Source organism: Cuculus canorus, chromosome 3, assembly GCF_017976375.1.
Source record: "Cuculus canorus isolate bCucCan1 chromosome 3, bCucCan1.pri, whole genome shotgun sequence".
NCBI classification, from domain to species: Eukaryota; Metazoa; Chordata; class Aves; order Cuculiformes; family Cuculidae; genus Cuculus; species Cuculus canorus.
In genome coordinates, this window is record NC_071403.1 from 7,469,351 (window position 1) to 7,492,006 (window position 22,656).

General features: G+C 37.5%; 1 protein-coding gene across 1 annotated transcript in view; it reads right to left on the reverse strand.

The window, feature by feature from the left end:
• The window catches only part of CSMD1 (CUB and Sushi multiple domains 1), a 1,155,040-nt gene that overhangs the window by 931,190 nt on the left and 201,194 nt on the right, over nt 1–22,656 (reverse strand). The window lies entirely within an intron of this gene.

Below are 22,656 nucleotides of genomic sequence, written 5' to 3' on the forward strand. Positions count from 1 at the left end.
TGTTTAGTACCACGTGTATTGTGATCAGGCAAGTGTTAATTTCTTTTCTGTTAGGATTCTTAAAAATTAATACTGAGGGTTTACTCAGCAGGCATTTGTGCGTGGTTTGAACATCCTACGGACCTTTTGAGGCTGTGGTAGCTCATTAATGGGAAGTCCTCAGCAAGAAACCTTGACTTACAATGCACACTCTTGCTAAACTCCTGCTTGATTTTATTAATCCCATACACAATAGTTGCACTGGCTCAGAGGTTGGGAAGAAGCGTTAATGAAATATTTGAACAGTGAAAAGTTTAAGGACATTCTGTGCGCTGTAATGCTTGGATTATTACTTGCATTTTAAGCACTCCAGAACAAGCATAATCCCAGCATTTTATTGTTACAGCTAAAACAGAAAAGTATTTCAGGCTGCAATTTTATTTTTAAATTCTCAGCAGTAGTTCTCTGAGACTGAATCTTTCAGAGCAGTGCTGTCAATATACTTGTGGGAGTTTTCTAAATCTTAATAAAATGGATTTAAGAAAGGGATTTGCTGCTAAAAATAAAGAACTAATAAGTAATCATTTCCTACTATATTTCAAATACTAAAAAACTCTAATGAAATGATAAAAAAGATTGAGGAAGGAGGTTCAAGAGGCTTTTAAACTAAAAAGTCTTCTCTAGTATATCTACCAATTGAGTCACATTACTTTAATAAAACACTGGGATTATTAAACATTCCTGAAGAAGGTATCTATTGCACTATGAGAAAGTCCCAGCTATGTAGTACTATTCTTTGTAACTTGTCAACATTCTTGCAGACACTTTGCCTTGTTCCTCTTCCTACAATCACAGGGGAAATGCCATACAAGCATCACAAGTAATTTCAAATAACTTAATTATTACATCAATAATGTTCTGAAAACAGGAAAGGAAAATGATAGTGACCACCCACCACCTTAACACTGAGCTGCTACATATCCAGATGATGGTCTGTGTAAATCAAGTACCCCCCACAAGCTGTTCTGCACAGCAGCTTTCCCACAAGTTGGTCTGAGAGGATCGGTTGGAAAGAGGAGATCTGTCGAGTGTAAGTTAGCAATTCATCTAAAATCTACCACAGACTGAACCACCATTTAGGAGCAGATTTTTTTTTTAATTCTAGCATATAAAGAACAAAACAGAACATGTGGAATTGTGTATGTAAATGTAATATGTTAAGTGCATTTCAGATTTCCAGGTAGACAAACAAATTACCACCCCAATTACTTAAAGGACCATACAGCTGCCTTAAGGTAACTTTGAATATTGCTGGGGTAGTAAGTGAGCCCTCCCACTCCCAAAATAGCCGTAGCCCAGCAGCCTCTTTACAGAGGCACTTGCTACCTGCTCACAGAAATTTTTACAGCTGTCAGTGATTGCTCCCAGTTTTATTCCAAAAGGTGCTTTGTACTCCTTAGTGTAGATTCAACTTATTGGGCATTATTGTCTTGGGAAATAAATAAACTCTGATGATAAATAAGGCAGCCAGCAATTTACTCCTGTTTAATTTTAAATTTCTTCCCACACATCGCCTCTTTTTTCTCCGGTTTGGTTTTTTTATTCTCCTGTATATATAACCCTCCATTTCTGAAACAATTAATAAATAGACTGCCTATTCACTTTGTACGCAAGAAACATGAGGCATAGGATAACCATAAAGGAAAGCGATTACTGCGAACTGCTATTTGGGTGTGCTCTTAATTTTATATGCATATATATAAATACATACTTATTTACATAGCATTCAGTAAAAACCCCAATAAAAATCCTAGAAGAAATCTGATACAGAATTATCTCCTAGCAATCTCATTGCTACACGCTGACAACTGCAAAAAAGATCTTCCTTCTGAACTAAGCAATACTCAAAGAGACTTTGAAGAGCTGTGCAGGCCCAGAAAACTGTCATCCTTCTAGGTCTGACCCTGCCCGATTAAGAAATGAGGCATGTTAACGGAGCAGTACTGGGAAAAAAAGGGTCAGCTGCTATCTATCTAATACTTATTTTCTCAATGTATGTAAGTCTAAAACCTTCAGAACTGTCAAATGTTACACCTCTGCCAAGGACTAATTCAGCATCAAATAACAAAAGAAAGATACAGTAGGAGGATATACTTGGAAAGCAGGAATGAAGAGACTTCTCAGTGACATGTGGCAGCAAATTGGATAGAAATTGGCAATGCAGTATCCCACAAAAACGCGGTTTCTCACTGCAGAGGCACCACCAGTAAGAGGATACTGATGAGATTAATTAGGATCTGAACAGGCCGGACCGCTGCGCTGAGGCCAATGGCATGAGGTTCAACAAGGCCAAATGCCGGGTCCTGCACTTGGGGCACAACAACCCTATGCAGTGCTACAGACTGAGGGAAGAGTGACTGGAGAGCTGCACGGAGGAGAAGGACCTGGGGGTAACGGTTGACAGCGACTGAACATGAGCCAGCAGTGTGCCCAGGTGGCCAAGAAGACCAATGGCATCTTGGCTTGGATCAGAAACGGTGTGACCTGCAGGTCCGGGGAGGTTATTCTCCCTCTGTACTCGGCACTGGTGAGACCGCACCTTGAGTACTGTGTTCAGTTCTGGGCCCCTCACCACAAGAAGGATGTTGAGGCTCTGGAGCGTATCCAGAGAAGAGCAACGAAGCTGGTGAGGGGCTGGAGAACAAGTCTGACGAGGAGCGGCTGAGAGAGCTGGGGTTGTTTAGCCTGGAGAAGAGGAGGCTGAGGGGAGACCTTATTGCTCTCTACAACTACCTGAAAGGAGGTTGTGGAGAGGAGGGAGCTGGGCTCTTCTCCCAAATGACTGAGGACAGGACAGGGGGAATGGCCTGAAACTCCGCCAGGGGAGGTTCAGGCTGGACATCAGGAAAAAAATTCTTCAAGGAAAGGATCATTGGGCAGTGGCAGAAGCTGCCCAGGGAGGGGGTGGAGTCACCTTCCCTGGAGATGTTTAAGGGATGGGTGGATGAGGTGCTGTGGGGCATAGTTTAGGGAGTGTTAGGAATGGTTGGACTCGATGACCCAGTGGGTCTCTTCCAACCTAGTGATTCTATGATTCTATGATTCCATGAATATTTTGTTTCTTATAGGTGCCTTAATAGCAGAAAGTGTCACCAAAGAACCCAGACAGAAAAGAAAATATTAAAAGAATGTTAGTATCAGCAGAGTTTAAGTAGTTCTGCTGGGCTGAATGCAAGCACAGAAGAGAATGCAGGCTGACTATGTCTGAATACTCCCTAAAAAGAAGAACTCCCCATACAATTAACTTTAGCTCTGGCCCCAGTGCCAAATAAAAAAAACCCAAAAGATTGCTATTTTTCACAAGACGTGCAGTCATTGATTGAGTACAATATCAGTATACTGAATTATTTTAATATTAAAGGTGTATTAAACTGACAAAATTTTATTAGTATGAGACCAGATCGTTGTTTATGTGAATCCAAACTACCCTGTTAGCATTAATTTTCTGTCATATGTTGTCCGTAGGAAGATATTTCAGGACAGCCTTTTTAATTTCATTATATAAAAAAATGTAATTTAAGAAAACTGATGCTCTTGGCTTGTAGTTGAAAATTATTTACACTGATTTCATAGTATTATAGTATAGTTTGGGTTGGAAGGGACCTTAAAGATCATCTAGTTCCAACCTGCCACAGGCAGGGACATCCCACTGGCTCAGGCTAGCCAAGCATCCAACCTGGCCTTGAACACCTCCAGGGATGGGGCAGCCACAGCTTCCCTGGGCAACCTGGGCCAGTGTCTCACCACTCTCATGGTAAAGAAATTCTTCCTAATGTCCAGTCTAAATTTGCCCCTCTCCAGTTTATACCCGTTCCCCCTGGTCCTATCACCACAAGCCTTTATGAATAGTCCCTCTCCAGCTTTCCTGTAGCCCCTTCAGGTACTGGAAGGTCACTATAAGGTCTCCTCAGAGCCTTCTCTTCTCCTTTCAGCCTTACTCTATCTTAGAAAGGTTCTTTGCATAGCCTATGCCAGCACTATTTGCACCTGTTCAGGCTCAACATTTCTCAACTGTGACTCCTAAGTGAGAAGAAAAGCTTAAACGCTGCAATTTTGCCTTAAATGCTGAAGTCAAATAGGTGGTAGAATTCCTAAGAATGAGTAGAATTTAACTACTGCTCTGTCATAAGATTTGAATAAACTTCAAAAAGTAAAAGCCTATAGAATATTTTCTAAAACTTGGACTTCTATTTTCCCGGGCCTTTCTATTTATCATGACTATGTTTATCATCCTCCCACCTCCCCTCCGCCCCCGTCATTTACCAGTATCAAATAATAAGAACCAGCAAAGTACAGATTCATTGATTGTTTTTCAAATTTCAAATGCATATACAAGAAACAAGAAGAAAGACAAGCACTTATCTTGTAATTCATAAAGTATTAGACTAAAGACTGATATATGTGTACATATATGCAGATGTATGTCGATATGCATACGTATACGTATTTACATAGAAAGCAATTTTTACAAGACATATCTATTTTGAACAAACCAACTATAAAATGCACAAAACCTGACCATAGTAAAGTGGTGCTAAAGATATTTTGAACAACCATGATAATGAAAATGAAGTCACATTCATTGTTCTTGTGACTGTGAGTAACGTCTTCCATTCCGCAGCTACAGAGGAATGCAGCAACTAGTACTGAGGCTGAGAAGTGAGTTCTAGCAAGATCATATCCCCCTTCTAATATGAGTTCCAGTCCTAATAGTAAGTTTAATAAGTAAATAACAATAGTTGTGCCCAGCCAGATCAAAGGCTCTTTCAGCTCAGTACCTTTCCTCCAACAGCAAGCCAAAGGAGGTATATAGGAAGAACCCTGAGTCATCCCCTGAGTAGGTACTAACTTATAGGAGCTTTAGTGTATTGCAGAGGGAATCCTAAAATATGACAACCCTTTCTTTCCACGTGTTCAGCAGCTACCATCTGGTAGGTTCATTTGATGTTCCATTAAGTTTTTGTATGAAAAGGATGACTGGATGAGTTCATGGAAAAGAAATCCATCAACAGTCATTAAAGAGAAAGATAAGGCTACTCTGAAGATGCAGATCTTGAAGGGGAGGGGAGTTCTCTGGCAAAGTTCTTTTACAGATGATCCTTATTGGTGCTTTCCATGTCATTCACCATCTTATTGACCTTTATCATGTTCTAGCTTTTTTTTTTTTTTTTTCCTGAGCTCAAAAGTTCTACTTTGGATAGCTGTTCTTTGTACTAATGTCATTTTTTCACCTTTCTCTGAATCTTTTAAATAACACTATGTATTATAACTAAGATTCCTTTCCTCCAGAATTACAGTGATGTTAGTCTCATTTTACATGAGAAACTAGAATTTATAATGTTCGGGTTTTTTGCCTTGGTAGATTTCCTACAATTTATAACTATGTGCATTAGATCACATTCCTCTACTCTGAATTTCTTTAACTAGTTAGCATCCCCTATTCTGCAACCTCTTCCCTGATCATAGAAGGCCTTTTTTTGGAATTATTCACAGCTGATCCTCATCTTCACTAACTCGTAACTTCTTGTCATCACAATCACTTCACTGCTTACCCCTCTATGCAGATTGTTTATGACTGTGCTGAACAGACGCCAGCACAGACCTCTCTGTGATGCCACAGTGACTCCCACCATTGTAAGAACTGGCCATTTTCTCCTATACTTGAGGTACAACTTTTAGTTAGCCTTTAAGCAATGTACAGACTTTGTAATGCCCTACCTGATTTGTTTCTTTTACATTCTTTAATGAGGAGACTCTTTCATTGTCTTTCGGAAATTTTAACCACCTTTATTCACATTCAAGCTGTCTCATTAAGAAAACCCCAATAGGTTATGGAAAGCACATAATTTAAAAAAAATAAAACCTTGATTCTTCTTTAATATATATTTAACCATGTGTCAATCGATACTAATCTTTCATACAGTTTTCTAGCACAAGTTTCAGGCGTTCTAGCTTTTAGTTCCTTAAGTCCCATTGATCCCTTTAAATATGGGCATCTCAGGTGAGTTGAAGTTGGAGAATACATTAGCAGTGCAGCAATTTTTCCATGGATTGTCTTTTAAACTCTACGTGGTGCTTGTGACATTACCTTTTATTTTGTCTGTTTGCTCCATAACCTGTTCTATCAATATTTCAGCATTAAACAGATACAAATTTCTATAAAGAACAGTTCAAGCATGGGAACAGCAAAACCAACATTTTTTTTTTTGCTGTCTTCTTCATTAATCTTCCCCTTAAATTCTGATTATCTATGGGCCCAGCAAGGCATTCTTGCAAGCTACTTGTTCCAGATGTGTTCAAAAGAAGAAAATGTTTTAGTTGTACAATGTTGGCCTGTAATGCTCACGGATAATTCATGTTTTATTTCCAGGAAAGCCTTCAGACGGGACCCCGCAGCCCCTAGACCTCAGTGAGATCTCACTGATCCACATGCCTTCAATTACCATCCCTGGGGCTTAGCTCCCTCTCTCAGCTTGCACAAAACCAGCATTAATCACTTTCTTTGCATATACAGCAGATGAATCCCTGACTCCATCTCCTCTCTTTTATCTTTATTTGTGAGTCCTTAATTATAAAAGTCCATGTTTAGAGTTCTCACAGATTTTAATACTCTCTTCTACACGGAAAATTCAAACACGCAACTCTCACATCCTCAGAGCACATCACTTTTACAATTATGAATCCTCTAACTCACGTACGTGCACACTTCCCGGAACTTTGGTACTGAAGCATTAACCACTTTTTTTTTGCCATTTGCTGGCAAAACTGAAGAATGCCCTGGCCAGCAGCCACAGCATGAAGAACTCAAAGATCTTCAGGGTTTTCCTTCACTAAGTCCATCTCACATTAGATGAATCACTGGTAAATGCTGGAATGCATGTAATAATAACCTTAAATTCTGATGCCGACATCCACAAAGTGACTGCAACTTCATCTGTCTATAAAACATTTTAAATTCAGACTTTACTTCTAGCCACAGGACAGACAATCATCGATTGTGTTGATGAAACAGAATAGCTAGTGTTTTTAAAGTCTGAGATTAGTACTCTGAGAGCCAGGCAATAGCTTTGTGTGCTATTACCTATGTATACTTAAGCCTTTATCCAAAACACAGCTGGTATCAAATTGCCCTGAAGGTTAAAGATTAACATTACCATTCAGCAAGAAATCCTGAAACAAATCCTGACATATTGGTAGCTCTGCTGTGCACCAGAGCAAAATATCTTAATTGGTGGTATGTTGAAGTTTTCATTTATTTAAATGAAGTTCTCAATGCTGAACTACATATTATACATCAGCTGGATTACACTGCCATTAAAAAAAAAAGAAAAGGATATTTTATGTTCCCTTTTCAATACTGTAAAGTCCAAGAAGACCAATAAATCAGTATCCACACTGTTAATGGGGAAATAAAATGCAGCAAAATATGTTTCTTTGAAGGAAAACATTTTTTTTAAAATGGCTTTTAATGTTTTTTTAAAAATCCAGTCTATAACACCATCAATTCAGTGCCGCTGGCTAGTACAGACAAAAAAAAAAGAATAGAAACCCATAATCGCCCTCTCAAGCCTACAGCTTGACAGTCCTTCATTTCAACAAAACAATACATTCTTAGTTAAATGCAACTAGATTATATGAAGTTGTTTTATCCTTTTTCCTTCAAAATAATGACTTAAGTTCAATCAAGTTCTCAGAATTTTCTTTGTTCTTCCTTTGCATTTACTTCAGTTGTTTTTTAAGATTCATGAAAATGCATTAAATAGAAAAGAAAACAATGTAAGTTGTAAACCAGATTTAAAATACATAGGAGGTAGTGTTTTAAAAGGTTCTTTTAAAGAGTATAAGATCCTGTACTGTAAAACGCTGAGCTAAAGCCAGATTTAGGGTCCTTTAAAACAAGACTATTGATCATAGATGCAAACTCATGCTGCAGATGGAGATCACTGAGGACAGGGTGAATTTCATTTGTTCACTATTCTAAAATAAAGTAAAATAAATTGAGGCGTTAGGTAAACATCACTATTACTGTTACGGTTGCTTAGCAACAGCTGGTAGAACGTAAGAGTGTGGTACAGCTCAGGTAAATAAAAAGAAAGTGCTGATTTCATTGTTTGTGAAATACCGTGACAATAATCCAAATTCTTTTCTGAGTGTCGATGGAATAGGAACAACTCAGCTGTGGGCAAACTACTCAGAGAAGAGGACTTCTTTATTTCCCTTCTTCCAGAACTGCTGCAACATAAAGGCTAAGTGTCTGTACCAAATCTGATCACTTCAGTACTCTCAGTTTGACTTTCATTTTTTATTGATGCCGCTCTCCCGGACCACTTCACTGACAGCCTCGCTCACATATCAGGATCTTAGAGCAGCTTTTTTTATGGCCACCTTTGTCACTGGATGCTCACATCACGAGGCTGAGAAGTGTAACACAGTTCAAGCAGTTTGGTTTTATACTGTTACTAAAAGAGCATATTGTCAAAAAGCACAGTTCTGAAAACTCGGGAAAATCCATTTGTCCCATTGTAACTGCTCCATGAGCATCATCTTCTTTAACTACCTTTTCTTCCCTGGCAGTTATCACTTTGTGCATCACTTCTCTTATCCAGTAGGCTTTCCAGCATTTTTTGTCTGCAAGTCACCCCAGAATCAGCCCAGAAAAGGCTTCAAATTTGTTCGCCTCCACTACTTTAATTCATGCTTTCTTTGTACTTAAAACAGAACCTTTTAGTTCAGTGTGCTTTTATTACCAGTGCGCAGTCAGCTGACATCAACTGAGAAGGACAAATGCTATCTTCCAAATTAGATTGCTAAGTCATAACTTGAGGAAAGAGAATGAGTGGCAATAAATTCTTCAGCAGTCGTTAAAGAAGTTTCATTTTCAAAGATTGAAGAGTTATTTTTAGAATTGAATTTAGAAAGATCGGATACCATTACATTAGATTTTAGTGTTGAAACAATCACCTTTGTTAATACAAATGCATTTTGCAGGAAGAATTTTAGCTTTCACATAAAAAAATACGTTATGGATCTACTGCAAGAAATTATAAAACATTCTTCTTGACAGGCATATTATTTCCATACACATAATTGTGCTTCTTATTTAGATTTGTATTTTATAGAAATCAGAATATGGGCACTACTGTCCTATGCAATGCAATGCAATGTATAAGAAAGAAAAAAAAATCCTATGAAAAATTAACAATATAACATAGCAAAAAATATTACAGTGATAGCAATGTTAAATATAATCAAAATGGAAGTAGCACGACAGCATATGCTTACGTAAATTATGAATTTCATTGCACTTTTGATGTTAAATTCACACACATGAAACATATATGACCTATGACATTTCTTAACATTACCATGGGAAAGACACAACAGATATACATTCCCTGGACACTATAAATTCAAAGCATAGCTGCCTGAGACATTCATGACTGGAACTGAAATGATGTGTTCTAATAATCTTAATCACAGAAAATTTAGTACCTTACGTTTTGTTTCTTACTGATATGTTTACACAGTATTAATGTGATTACTGATTTTAATGGAGCAATGGGGATGGAATGGAAGACGATGCAGATCCTGTGCCCGAGGCATGATGTCAGTAGCTGACATTTATGAACGGCAATATTGCACACCAAGTAGATAACCACCACCTTATCAATAATAAACAGAATTGTCTGAGTAACAATAGGTGTGATTCAGCATTGTTCCAAATGCTTTGGCTTTATCTCCCCCACTTCAAACAGAAGCCAAAATGCTGCCAATCTGATTTCATGCCCCTACTTAGTACTACAGTAAATGACTAAAGAATAAAATATATATATTTTTTGTATCTACGTAGGATCAAGTTCTGTTTGTCCTCTTCTACATGTTTCAATTTTAAGTTTTCCATTGTGTATATCTCAAGCAATTATTTAGATCTGTAAGTAATGGCAAGTAATAATAGAATCATAGAAACACCAGGTTGGAATTTGTGAACTGTGACAAAAATGCAATTAACCTTCTCTTTAAGGTACAGCTGATTAGAATAATACTTTCTTAATAGTGTATATATCTATTTACTAATTAAACACATTTAACCCATGCACGTGAGTCAGATAAGTTACAGAAATAAAAGTTTACATGATCAATTGAATTAAAATAAATTAAGAAACTTAGAGAACAGTATGAACTGGAACTGTAAAACATGCAAGAGGGTATTTCTGATATTTCATACTTGAAGAGATTATTTCTTCTAACAACGCCACGCTTCATGAGATACTACACTTCTCAGAGCTGGTTTGCCTATACTACATAATTGTTTCTTACAGAATTATGGTAGAGGCTGTTCTGAAATACCAGCATGAAAAATTGCCCAAATTTTCAGCTATTTATGCATGATGAAGCACACAAAATCGCAGAAACTGAACTTCAGTCCTTTTCATCTGCCTTCACACACTGCCTGTACGTGACGACACACAAACAGTGTCTCAGGGACTCGTTTTGAATTGGATTCATAGAATGGTTTGGGTTGGAAGGGACCTTAAAGATCATCTAGTTCCAATCTAGAGGATTGCTCAAAGGAGCTTTTAATTCTTGATTAAGGCTTATTTGAAATAGGTAGAAGAGATGTACCCTTTGCAAGAATATTGCAAGAAATATCCTATGTTCATTTTACATGAAATACTGTACAAAAGCAAAACGCCATCTGCATCACTGACTCATCCTCAGGAGCCTGTGTGACTGACAGGAAATGAAGAGCCAGAAGAAGCACAGCAAGGAGATGCTATTCGTGTTGGCACAGCTAAAGCTGGTTGTGCCAGGGTGGGTGAAATGCAGGCTGAGCTGCCATCTCAGTGTCGGGTCTGTGGTGCAGAAATGCTCTCAGACTCTTGAGCTATTCTGATGTTCATAGTCACTGCTTCCATGAAATGACGTGAAGACGGGTTTCTCTAGGACACTTATAATTTATCACTCGTGGAAAATATCCTTATGGCTCTTCATCCATAAATATTCTAATGCCAATAATTTTTTGGGAATGGTACAAATACAACACTGCCTGTTCTTTCTCTAGGCCTAAAGTAAAAGCTTTGATATTTGTAATAATCAAGTATCTATCTTTAATTAAAATAGCTGAAGTATGGAGGTGATGGATGGTGGAAGGGGCTGACTCTTAGATCCTAGCCTTTCCAAACAATAACACAAATAATCTAACTAATGAACTGTTCAAGAATGTGATCATGCTCCGGTTGAAGTCAGTGACACAGATTCTGTAGACTTCAGTGACAGAAAGATCAATTTTGTGCACACAGACTCAGATTCATTACATATCTCAGATTGATATATCAGATTCACTACATACATTTGCTGGTCGATGAGAATCACAGAATCATAGAATAACTGGGTTGGAAAGGACCCACTGGATCATGAGTCCAACCATTCCTAACACTCCCTTAAACCATGTCCCTAAGCACTTCATCAAACCGTTCCTTATACACCTCCAGGGAAGGTGACTCGACCACCTCCCTGGGCAGCCTCTGCCAGTGCCCGATGACTCTTTCCGTGAAGAATTTTTTCTGATATCCAGCCTGAAATAAGCTCGGCATGAGCCAGCAATGGGCACTCGCAGCCCAGAAGGCCAACCGTGTCCTGGGCTGCATCAAAAGCAGCGTGGCCAGCAGGGCGAGGGAAAGTGATTCCGTTCATTTGTTCCTCTCTTGTGAGACCTCATCTGAAATACTGTGTCCAGTTCTGGAATCCCCAACGTAAGAAGGAGATGGAGCTGTTGGAATGGGTCCAGAGGAGAACTACAAGGATGATCGGAGGACTGGAGCACCTTCCACACTAGAACAAGCTAAGGGCATTGGGCTTGTTCAGCCTGGAGAAGAGAAGACTCTGAGGAGACCTTATAGTGACCTTCCAGTACCTGAAGGGGCTGCAGGAAAGCTGGAGAGGGGCTGTTCACAAAGGCTTGTAGGGATAGGACCAGGGGGAATGGGTATAAACTAGAGGGGGGCAGATTTAGACTGGACGTTAGGAAGAATTTCTTCACCATGAGAGTGGTGAGACACTGGCCCAGGTTGCCCAGGGAAGCTGTGGCTGCCCCATCCCTGGAGGTGTTCAAGGCCAGGTTGGATGGGCCTTGGGCAGCCTGAGCCAGTGGGATGTCCCTGCCCATGGCAGGGGGGGTTGGAACTGGATGGGCTTTAAGGTCCCTTCCAACCCAAACTATACTATGATACTGTGATACTGTGATACTATGATACTATGATTCTATGATATCTGTCTTGCTTCCAGAAGGAGACGAAACCTGAGAAGGAAGCAGTTGGCACGGCTCAATAGAAGTGGACATGCCTTTGGGAGATCATGCAGGGCTACCAATAAGAACAGGATAGGACTGTAAAATGCTAGCTTTCACTCATGTCACATCAGACAGCATTATGTCATGCTGTCTTACATCTCATCTGACAGGCAGATTTCTGTTGCAAAACATAAAAAGACAGAGAAAACAGCAAAGATTTGAAAATGTGTTTATTTTAGTCGAGGTGACTAGTCAATTAGCAGTTATGATAAAACAAGCTTTAACTAGTTTAAAACGATTCGTGTCCTGAAGAGTAAAAAAACCTTGCCAATTCCACACTTTATACAACACCCTATAAATTGTTATCCAATCCACACTCTACCAGTTATTAGACTAGAACTGCATAATTTAATCTTGAAATTCTGAAAGCGTTCACATCTATCATGCCCTTAGCACAACTGGCTCTCAGTTTACCCCGTTATCTACAGCTTTCCTTATTCAGGGAGGAATGTGATCATATGTATATGAGAAACACCTAATGTACGGCTCTTGTGGCAGAAACTGTAAAATTAATTTTTCCACATTGGCTTATTTGACAGACAGCCAAAGGCCGTTTCATGCTTCAGCTATAGCAAGATAACTATAATATCTTCTTTGTGTCATTGTAACCTATACTTGAAGACATCAGCTGGAGTCATACAGTCCATACAAACAATGTTCTTAAAATGTCACAGAAAATTCAAGTACTAATGTACATTGAAAAGAAATGCATCGTATATAATCATAATATGGTTACAAATGACCACATTTATTATGAATTAAATGACTAAAAATTTAAGCAAACATTGTTTGTGATTCTTGCCATTTGCCATAACAGGTATCTGTCCAGGTTCGCATTTATAGTGTTGGTTCTGAAGGGTATTAAAACGAATAGAGCCAGGAAAGAGAACGTGGAAGGTCATGTGTAAAAGTCTAACCACGCTACAGTCATTGCACTTGGAGAACTACAAGACAGCCTCCTTCACACTTCCTAAATCTCCTTTTAATACCATCATCAACAAATCAGGTGTATTATTAAATGTCTTTGATTTATCTCAGCATTGCCCCTTTCAAGCTAACTGTCTTTATGTCATACTTTGTGGATTTTCATTTGATATAAGCCAGCGTGCCTCCACGTCACATCAGATCAACTATAACACTACTCAAACTTCCAACAGATACTCTGATTCTATCACCCACTACTCTTTGCTCCCTTCTTCCTCCCCTTCTTCCTTCTTTTCTTCAGTTTTCAAATATTCAGTTGGTAAAAGCATTTTATTGTCTACTTTTGAATCTGATCTAATAATACTTTGTTAATTACTTTGATATTCCTGTGCTTCTAAGACAAAACATAGTACATATAATTGATTGGGCACTGGCAGAGGCTGCCCAGGGAGGTGGTCGAGTCGCCTTCCCTGGAGGTGTTTAAGGAAAGGATGGATGAAGTGCTTAGGGACATGGTTTAGGGAGTGTTAGGAATGGTTGGACTCGATGATCCAGTGGGTCCTTTCCAACCTGGTGATTCTGTGATTCTGTGAAGTATACAGTGTAATATAAACTACTAGTAATCAGAGAAAGTGCAAGGAAGAGGTCTGTTAACTGTATTTGTCAAACCTTTTCCCAGATTCTTTGGATATTTAGTTGCATGATGGATGCAGTAGATTCAGCTGCCGTTTCACTTGCTTTTTGCTTTACCAAAAGGCTCCGTGAAAACTGCAGAAAGATGTTGTGATACTGAGAAATTCACACAGGTACCCAAGCAAAGTCCAATCTCGCAGACATAGCAATGGGCTCGAGAAGTAATGTGTTCATAAAACTGTAAGAGCCGACAGAAGTGGATGGAAAGTTTACTAAATTTAGAGGAAGCAAATAGAAAGTGACATTAAGACCTACATATGCTCACTGTCTAATCTGAGTCTGCATGCAAGTTTGAAGCCACAATCTTATCAGAAAGGTGTAGATAAGAACTATAAGGATGACTGAAGGTATGAAATAGGTACCGTACAGGGAAACTAAATAGATTCAGATATGCCAGCCTGCAAAAGAGGCTGCTAAAGGGAAGAGGTACACAGCATCACAAGGGTAAGAAAAAGTGTTCTCTTCTTTTTTTTGTTTCTTTCCTCTTTTCATTACTCAAAACTACTCCTGCTGGTAAGTTCAAAACGATAGGAGATATATTTTCACCTAGTGCATAACTAAATAATGGAAACTAATTAGTGGAACTACTTTCAACAAGAAAGCAATTAGACTGTAGAAAAAATTAGAAATTAGTAAAAGAAAAAAAAATTCTTCAGAGCATTTCAAAAGCAAAATACAACCTCTGGCTTCGAAATTCTCCTAGGCATACATATCTAGAAGAAAGAAGATCTGTCTTGGGAAGTATACTTAAAGTTTTAGCACAGGTTGTCTAAGCATCTGCTACTAGCCAGTGATGCAGATAAGAAACCAGAATTTATGTACTTTGGTTAGACCCACTGTCCTCTTCACATTACTCTCCTGGAGATATCACTAAAAAGGGACTACTCCATGACACTGTTAAAACATGTAATGTTATCCAAGTCAGATTTTGCATAACAACAAAGGAATAGGCTTCATGCTTTCACACTTTTGTTCTCCTCTTCATTGAAAGGCACCAACAAATTGCACAATATTAAGGAGACTATCAACCATTCTTAACCTTTGGGAATTATTGCCTTCATGGAAAATATTTACAAAGTTAACATACATTCATTACTTTCTCTTTCTTCGTGAGACCTTTCTCTTGTCTTTTTTGACAAATCAGAAAGAAAAGGTATTATTAATACCAGACTGATCAACGATCATAGTAGCTAATCAATATTAATAGTGATAGTAGTTAATACTGAATGTCTTGAACTGCACATTCATAATAAAGAGGATTTTCCAACTTCCTGTGAAGAGTTCATACTATGTGAGCTTTGATAGAGGTAATATTTGCATAAAATATTTTATATTATAGTTTGTCCCAATAGGAAGCAAGTGAAAGGACTACATATGCATGGATTATCACCATGAGACTAACAGGCAATTTTTTACTGTGAATAAACCTTTTCCATTCAGTGAGAAACAGCAGTTTCTAAGAATATAACAGTTTGGTCCTTTATTTTCACAGACTCTGTTCAGAAAATCGTATCAATTATCTCACAACAGCATGCCTAATTTCTGCTGGCTCTTCCAAATATGCCATTTTGACACACTTACAGATACTATATGTTGTAAAGTGACTTTGGAAACGTCATTTTGGACTTCAGCATTTGCACGAGAATGATAGAACTGCCTACTGGAATAGCTGGACTAGCATTAAGTTGCAAAAGGCCACCAAAAGAAAAAAAAAAAGTTTAGTAAAACATGTCACTAATTTTTCACAAAGTCTTTCCCCACAAAGACAAAATGTTATATGAAAAATAGAAAGAGAACACACGTCTTTCTCACAAAGGAATGAAGCTTGGGATTACAGGTCAGCTCTTCAAATAGTCAATTAAGACACAGCAAGTTATTAAATAATTGAATAATCGCCAAGTGCACAGTGGGAGAAGGTGCCTGAAACCTTGAAATACTGAGTTTGCATGGTGGGAAGATAATCCTTGAGGAAAAACTTGCATAAGACTGCTGTTTTCACATATAACCTCAAACATATTCACCTTTCAAAAATGGTAGTGACTGAAATGATTGACTAAGTCCTTGAACAAACCCATGTTTGATTCGTAAAACACAGATTTTACTTAAGCTGTATAGAAGCTGTGTGATCAGGAAGGTGAAACCAACTTATGCCCAAAGGAGATACCTTACAAAGACAAAAATATTTGTATAGAACAGCCAACAAGTGTAGATGGGTGCCTCTAGCAGATGTTTAATTTCCCAATAGTATATGCAATTAAGAAATCTGACTGAATCAGTGTTTCTAAAATAAGCAGGCAGGTGGTGGTGATAGTGTGCATGGATACTATAGAGACACTTATGCAGCCTGAGGAAAATGAAGAAACACTGAACTTCCACAAGTCAGAAAGACTTTCACAAATGGAGGGAAGAACTAGTACCACAGAGGTAAAAAAATCTGAGAAAAAAACATAAAGATATGCCTTAAGTCCATTAAGTATTCAAAATTTAGACGTTGTTTCTTTAGTTATGCATTCTGACATAGTGTTTAGTTGCGTAACCATATATATACATTTCTGAAATTTAAAATTTTAAAATAGAATACTTAGTTAAGTCACTGTAATTTTGCTTCAGTAACTTCAAATTCTAAAAAAAAATAACCCAAACAAACAGAAAAGTAGACTTATCCATTCAGGCTCCTCTCAAGATGGACTGAAATTTCCACACAAATAGAAAGCTGACCAGAATTTAGCACTCAGAAAATGCTGTAGAAAAGAAAAAAACAATTTCTGCTCCTCTGTAGACTTTAGTAAACTGCTTCAAAAAACATATGAGGTTTTGCTGACCAAAGTTGCAGAGCCAAGCAGACAATACACTTGTTCAAAATATTGTACTAGAGGAAACCAATCATGGGGGCAATGTGTTCAGTCAACATTAAGCACCAGTTTAAGATCATAGAAAAGTTTGGATTGGAGGGGACCTTAATGAGCATCTAGTTCAATCCCTTCGCCATGGACAGGGACATCTTCCACTAGACCAGGTTGCTCAAAGCCCCATCCAACCTGGCCTGGAACGCCTAGAGGAATAGGGCAGCCACAGCTTCCCTGGGCAACCTGTTCCCGTGTCTCATCACCCTCAGGGTAAAAAATTTCTTTTGAATACCTAATCTAAATCTACCTTCTTTCTGTTTAAAATCAGTATCCCTTTTCCTGTCACTATAGGCCTTGGTAAAAAAGTCTTTCACTTTCTTATAGGCTGTTTTCGAGTCTACATCCTGAATAATTTCTGAGTTTTGGTTAATAACTATCCAGCAGAGAATGCAGAAGATTTGAGATCCAGCACTAAAATGCAAGCCTCTGCCCCGCTAGCAGGGTTTCAGCTGAAGCAAGTTGGAAACAAATCAACAACTATAAAAATGTAAAATGCTCAGAACGCCTCCACTGCTCTTATAAGACAAAGCACCTGTAATTCTGTGGGAGAATAGTGTGATACACAATTATCTAACATTTCCAGTATTAATGGATTTCGTACAGCTACTCTTCACATCTGTAATGTATATTCAGCCCAACATGAATTAATCCTCAACATAAAGTATACTTGCCTTTCACAAACATGCTTATGTGTTTAAAGAGGTCTTTTAAAAGATGATTCCAGTATTTAACTTCATTTTTTCATAGTTGCCTAGACAAAAAGCTTTAGAAAAAAACCTTAAATATATATATTACTAGTTAGAAAATTTGATTCTGTATTTTTTCTTTATTTTTTTTTAATGTATCATTGACACTCTAGAGACTAAAATATGTCAAGTTTATGCTTTTTTATTTGGTTTGGTTTGGTTTTTTAAAGAAAATGGACATTGTGGAAATATGCAACACTGGAAAATATAAAGTCACATTTCAAACTTAACATCTCTGTTTTATTTCACAAAATTCAAACTCTCCTGTTGGCAATGTTTTCTTTGTCGTGTATCATTTAGTCTGCAAACACCATTTTTTTGTCATCTTCAAAATAATCTCAAGACACTGTTCCAAAATGGCTTCAATCTGCTTCAAACTGAAAGGTCTACAGCTACCAGACCAATTGACCACATCCTCCAACAATTCCTTAAACCCCTCCTCAATATACAGACCTGTTCTATGTATTTTCTTTTTCCCATTATGGCTTTCTAGAACATTCTTTAAACTTCACCGAAGAAGTGGTGATCGTCTACATATACATCACTCTTCAACACAGAGTTGACTCTTTCTCTTAACTCAGTAGCACAGGTTTTCTAGAAGTCTTAATAACGTCAGGTTATGCTTATATGCAAAACCACCATGGACGGGATTAGTCTCACTCAAAGTTAGTCACGTAATCTAAACTAATCATCAAGGCTCCTATTTTAGATAGAGCCAAATATATTAGTAGTGTGATTCATTCCATTTTACCTTAGAACTAAACCTTATGAAGATATGAATCACCAATAAATGCCATTCTCTATTGTCTATTTAGCAAACTGAGACTGGACTAGATGTCTAACTCTTACGTGGCGATCTGACAAGACACTAAACATCACCTCAACTTTCCAACTCAGCGATACATTGAAGTATGCATTGCACATAGACACACAAGTAATTTCAAGTTGGGTATTGGTTTCTTCTCCCAAGTAACAAGCATTAGAGCAAGAGACAATGACCTCAGGTTGTGCCAGGGGATGTTTTAATTGGATAGTAGGGAATATTTCTTCACCAAAAGGGCTATCAAGCACTGGAACAGGGAAGTGGTTGAGTCAACATCTCTGGAGGCATTTAAAAGATGTGTAGATGTCACGCTTAGGGACATGGTTTTGTGGTGGGCTTGGCAGTGTTAGGTTAACTTTTGGTCTTTTCCAGTCTAAACAATTCTGTGTTTCTGTTGCCCTCTCTGGGAAACTTCATATGCTTAATCTGAACATGAGATTGATCCATTATTGTCGAAAATTTTAGCACTTCACTCGGCTCCGTGAAATTGATACAATGAATTAATTTGATCTAATATACAAACTCTGATGAGATTTTTCTATGATTCATTTTCTTACCGGAAATGATAAAACATTCTAGCAAAAGGAATTAACACCAAAAGATTAGGTACTGTTTTTCTAAATTATGGAGACAAAAAAATGATTGCTAAGTACATTAAAACTGAAAGGGAAATCCTTAGAAGTCTTTATTTGCTGGGAACTAGTAGTAATAGGATTTAATTTAAAGAAAAATAAATACTTTTAACTCTAACTTTAAAATTTTAAATTGCCTTCATCTAAATATATAGACAAAACATTTATGAGCACTCCCTCTAGAAAAATGCACATGTAAATAAATATTCTTAAAATAATAAGAAGAAAATATTATTTGATGAAGAAGAAAAATATTATTTATTCCGATGGGGAGCATAATGAACTAAACAGGGAATTCTCCCTTGATGGGAAAAGTTGACAGTTTATATTAATCGTGTTTTAAAATACTGTTTTTTTTCTAGTCTATATTCTTTAAAATAATCAGCAGCTTTATCTCTTGGAATCAGCTATGTGAAGGCATACCACAGCTGCAGTCATTATTTTGAGAAATCTAACTTTTTAATACTTTAAGTAGAAGCAGTAGTAGGTTTGCTAAAATAAGAAAGTATTTTATATGTATATATACACACACTCATATATTTTCACAACCATTTTGAAAGAAAAAATACAGTTATAAAATGATTTTCATATGTAAACTAGCTTTATAGACATTTCATGAGGGAAGTTATCCCCACTCTTCTCTTTTTATTTGTAAGATCACTTTCTAATAGATGGCAAAAATAAATTGATAAATTTTATTTCCAGTACTTTATGCTACATTTAGCCATTAACATTATTCCAATTCTGGCAAAGCATATTTATTTTGACAGGATGAGAAGTGTATCAATTTCTACAGCTAAGAAAAAGGTATCAGGAAAAATAAAATCTCTAAAAGCCCAGAAAATAAAAGCACAGAAACAACTTGGCCTTTTCATCTGTCTGTATTATTGATACTAAATTTTAAGTGGAGACACAAGGACAAAGAAGTAATTAATCATTGTGCATCCTCTAGAGTTGCAAAAATTACAAATCAGCCTTTATTTTAACAAAAGCAACAATTAATTTTGAGTTGTAAGAGAAGAACAAAGGCCATCCTTATGTTCACTTTGCTTTTATAAGCTCAATTCTACTGTTCTGTATATGAACCACTTTTTGTATAGAGAGATTCTGATAAAGTTATTTAAGTGAAAGTTTTTTCCTCAACTGCAGCTCACTGTTCCTGGTTTGAAAATCCTTCCATGACTCAGAGAAGGCGCATAAGTATGTTATTTACAAAAACAGCAATGCAAAAAATCCTTTATTGATATTCAAGTATTAAGGTATTGAGTATTATTTGATAAAAGGGTGCAAGCATACTGTAATCCTTCCAGATTTAAAAGAGCTTTCCAAGCTTTTTTCCTCCTCTCCAAACTCCATAAATACAGATGGCATCATCTGACCATCGCAACATACAGTGAAAAACAGAAGGTGAAGGAAATATATGCCACTCTTTTCACAGTAGATATAAGCTGTGGCATTGCATTGTCCACGTAATAACTATTGCGGTGCCTCAGCCCCAAATCTAACATTAAAACTATCATGTACATAACTTTTTGATATCCAAAACGGTAGTTCAAGTTATTCATCTATGCAGAAAAGGGAATTTGCCTTTAATTTTCTCATTGCCAATAGAATATCATAGTTCATTCCTCTCCCCTTCTCATAACAAAATACTGAAGACTGTCAAGTAAGAAACAAAGCAACTATACACCTGGGCACGGGGATTCGTCGTGCTCCAGGTGATATGCAGGACTTTACAATCATTGCCCCATCCCTGGAGGTGTTCAAGGCCAGGTTGGATGGGACTTGGGCAGCCTGATGTAGCAGGAGGTGTCCCTGCCCATCACAGAGGGGTTGGAACAAAACAATCTTTAAGGTCCTTTCCAATCCAAACCATTCTATGATTCTATGAATTTCATAGGTTTACAAAAGAACATTTGAGTAGGACCACGTTTTCCACCCTCTGAGGAGCTTGAGCAGTTGGTGACAAAGAGCTAAAATTCCCATTCACTGCTGAGGAGGTTGAGGTCGTCCAGGTGCTTTCTGCTTGCAACAGGACCCTTCACAGAAAAGACCGGCTCCTTCTTTTTCACTATCCTACAGCATTACTATCAACACCTCAACAGCTTTGAAGATCAAACTGGGTAATGAGAAATTATCGAACTGTCTGTAAAGGGGAAAAAAACAACCCAAACAAACACTACCCAAAACTAGGACTCTGGATCAGGAATCAAAAAGGAAGAGGAAAGCCCTGAATCAGGCCCAGAACTTCCAAAGAGAAGCCGAGTTTTGGCAGACCCCTAGGCTTAATGTTTCAAGTTGCTTAGTGAGCATGTTTCTAAAGCTTCTTACATATAATGCGATATTTCCTTTATGTCTGAATAAATGAATATTTCTTTCTTCCAGCAAATACCTTTCTAGTCATGAAATGTGCTGGTTTCAGAATAAAGCACAAGGCCAAATAACCTAGGGTCCCTTCTGTGTTGAGTCATAAATTATTTTTCTTATCTCTCAGCACAGATATGGCAGACATAGGTATCTAGTCTAACACTTTTTCTAGAAGGTCACAAGTTTTTTATGGAGGTTACTGCTAACTCTATAGTCTTTATTATCAGCTCTTGCTTTCTGAGCAGATCTTTTCTCATCAGCAAAACTCCTCAGTTGAATAAGAGATGTGGGATTAAATAAATAGTCTATGACCTTTTATCAATATCAAGAGATGGGTCCAAAATTTGATGGAAGCAAGTGTTAACAAAAAACACTCTTAAGAATGTGTTTCTATATCACATATTTATATATAACCTTTGTCCTGTCTAAAATGTTGCCATCTCTCTCTGCATTCACAGTTGTTCTGTTATCCCATAACTACAAATATTTTTAATCTCTTCTCAGACCCAAACGCACATACGTATAAAATCTCACAAGTTAATAAGAGGTTTCCAATGTAAGAAAATGAATTTTTATAGTGATAAGTAAATTTGTTTATTATATTTATTTACAGCTGCAAAGTGCAGACAAGGTATTGGACTACAGATCTCTTCAAACGGATCAGAATTTAATTTTTCCCTAAAATATGAAACTCTAAGATAATAAAGGTTGTAACTGGTTGTTCTTCCCAGGTGCAAATGTTATGATTAACCTTGTACAAGAAGAGGCTGCTGGTAGAATGTCAGGTCTGTTCTCCACCTCCATTCCTTCTTCAACCACCTCCCTCACACTATTTCTAGAGATCACATTGCTTTGTTGTTCCAGGGAAAATCTAACAATATTTTTCAGTCAACTAATTTCCCATCAGGTGACAGAACTAATGGAATTCAACCCATGGCTTCCTGATCAAGCACAGGAGAAGTATCAGAGGCTATTACAGTGTAGCTTGCACCAAGTATTGACCATAATGTGAAGTCACATTTTCAGTTTAAACTAGTTATAATAATTGTTTAGCAAATTAAGAGAAAAAGAGTCATTGTCTATGAAATGGGTGGAAAACTCTTAAGACTATTAAGCCTTCTAAAGTGCAGGGTGGTGAGATAGGAAACAAACAGAGGAAAAATAAGAAACAAGACAC